The sequence below is a fragment of the Belonocnema kinseyi genome, chromosome 7 (assembly GCF_010883055.1).
Source record: "Belonocnema kinseyi isolate 2016_QV_RU_SX_M_011 chromosome 7, B_treatae_v1, whole genome shotgun sequence".
NCBI classification, from domain to species: domain Eukaryota; kingdom Metazoa; phylum Arthropoda; class Insecta; order Hymenoptera; family Cynipidae; genus Belonocnema; species Belonocnema kinseyi.
The window spans coordinates 55,736,914-55,739,460 of NC_046663.1; the positions used below are offsets into that span (position 1 = coordinate 55,736,914).

A 2,547-nucleotide genomic window follows, 5' to 3' on the forward strand; every position below is an offset into this window, starting at 1 on the left:
TAAAAAAAGAGAGTGCTTCAAGTAATTTTTAGAGTAGAAGTAGTATTTCTAAAAATAAATATTTAAAAAAAAATTATAATATAATTTTTCAAACAGCTTTCGTACGGAATTGACCTTTTTTCTTGAAAGTGCAACTACTTGCGGTTGAAAGCTGATTTCTTTTGATGAAAATTAATTTTATGGTTGGAAAATTCATCATACTAAATGAAAATTCGTATCGTTTTAAAAATATAACTAGTTTCTTTAAACTCACTTTTTAACTAAAAAATTAACTATTTCAGTAGAAAATATAACTATTTCGGGTGGAATATAGACCTTTTCTAGTTCAAAGTTCAACAATTTGGATGTAAATTTGTCTTTCTAAATTGAAAATTTATTTATTTCGTTGACAATGCACGTCTGGTGTTAAAAAGTCTACTTTTTGTTAGAAAATTGACTGTTTTGTAGAAAATAAGTTTTTTCTTTGAAAGTTAATCTCCTTATTTAAAATTTTCGTTTTTAGTTAAAAATTGAAGTATCCAGTTAAATATTCATCATTTTTAATTAAAATTATTCTCTTCGGCTAGAAATAAATTTACTTGGTTGAAAAACAAACTCGTCTGTTGAAAATGATTATTTTTTAATTTAAGATTGATCATTTTGATTAAAAATTAATTTCTTGGGTTGAAAAATGAGCTATTTGCTCTTATAGTATGACGTACAGCCCGGAACTACACATTTTAATCCTATGATTTCGCACTAAAAATTATTTAAAAACTTTCAACACAATAAACAATTAACTCGGCTACAAGTTCTTATTATTTAAATGGTCACTTTTACACATTTTTATGATAGAAATGACTTTCAATAGAATATTTACCATTTTTGCGCTGTCTTTTTTTTTTTAATTTTGTAAGAAGGAACTTTTAAATTCTGACGAATTTTGACTTGCAACAGGGATTTTAATAATTCTTTTATTCTAAATCCAAGTTTCTATTTTTTAAATTCCCTTTCCAAATTGAAAATTCCTTGTCCGAAGGGAATTTTTATTTCTTTACCAACTTCCATATATATATAGCAGAAAATTAAAAACTATTGGATTTTAACTAATCTCGACCAATACTAAAACACTATGCCGGTCGCCTTTTTTTGGCTCGGCACGTTTTTTTATGTGGCTGTATTCTCATACATGTCTTATAAAGGAAAAAATAATTTTTTTTTATTAATAAAATTTTGTATTTCATTTTTTTGTAATTGTCGCTTTTTATCAATTGTTTTCAAGTTTTTTTATTTTCATAAATTCAGGCTTATTTTTGTGAGAAATGTTTTCCCCAAAAAAATAATTCATCATTCATTTAAATTCGATCATTTTTTGGAAATTAGTAATAATCGATAGTAAGATAAAATTCAATTGCACAAAAACAAGTTAAAAATTAATGTTTGTTGTAAGTTTTAACATTTGTAAACAAACGTTTTTGATTTTAAATGACGTTTGTAATATTATTTTGATTTTTAAAGTAATAGAAAAATTATGTTTTAAAATATCGGATTTTTGACAAGACAATTATCTAAGTAAGTGACCACACAAAACGCATAAAAAGAAAGAGTTTTGGTGTTATGTACACAACAATAATTATTTTCAAAATAATTTTTTTTCAACTACTATACAAGATATTTGGAATTTGGATCAACTCTTTTTAAAAAATTAAAGATCTTTTCAAGCGCTAAAAATTAATTTAAAAATTATTAATAATTTAATTATCACATTAAATGCTCTCACAACAGACAGGCTTTCACGGCACCCAACCAGACAAATGCGCATACTGTCGACGCATGTAAATGCTATAGTCTTCACGCGTGCTACTCTTCGAGCAGTACACTAACTCGTAGAGTTCAACTGATTTCACTTATTTCCACTAATGAATTCAGTGAATTCACTGCGTTCCACTGAGTTCAGTCTTGAATTCACTTGAGACCAAATTATTTCGTATGATTTCACTGTGATCTCCAAGTTTAACTAATGTTAAAAAATTGTATTCATTTTAAAAGTTGCAGTCGCTGATTCCATTGAGTTCATACTGAGTTCTAAGATTTCGATCAAGTTAAAAGAACATTAGAACCCTTGATTTCCGAGTGAATTGCCCCTCGTGTAAAGCTTATCCTGTGAAGTTCATTTTTGTTACAGAGAATCTTTCGTCGAAAAATCGATGTAAAGTTTATCTTCTGTGTTTTCTGTGTACCCAATTGATGGTATTTGTGGTAAAGGTGGTAAATTATGATTTGAAAAGTATATAAAATGACTGCGATATTTATTTTAGACCTAAGAATATTTAATTCAGTGAAAGAGTGTACTTAGCACCAAAAAAATCTTATAACATATTATTGGATTATGAAAAAAAAGGTTTTGATTCGTGAAAAAGCATAACCTCTTTCATGTTTCATAAGATACAAAATCCACAAATAGTTGCCTCCTGTAGCTTTTAATTTCAATTTTTTGCGACCGATTAAAAAAAAATTAAATTGCGGCTGTAAAGTAGGTCCAGGCCGTGGCCAGAAAATTTTTTCGGG

General features: G+C 27.2%; 1 protein-coding gene across 2 annotated transcripts in view; it reads left to right on the forward strand.

Moving 5' to 3' along the window:
* Positions 1–2,547, forward strand: part of LOC117177492 (protein CASC1-like) — a 38,336-nt gene that overhangs the window by 15,240 nt on the left and 20,549 nt on the right. The gene's annotated exons all lie outside the window — the stretch shown is intronic.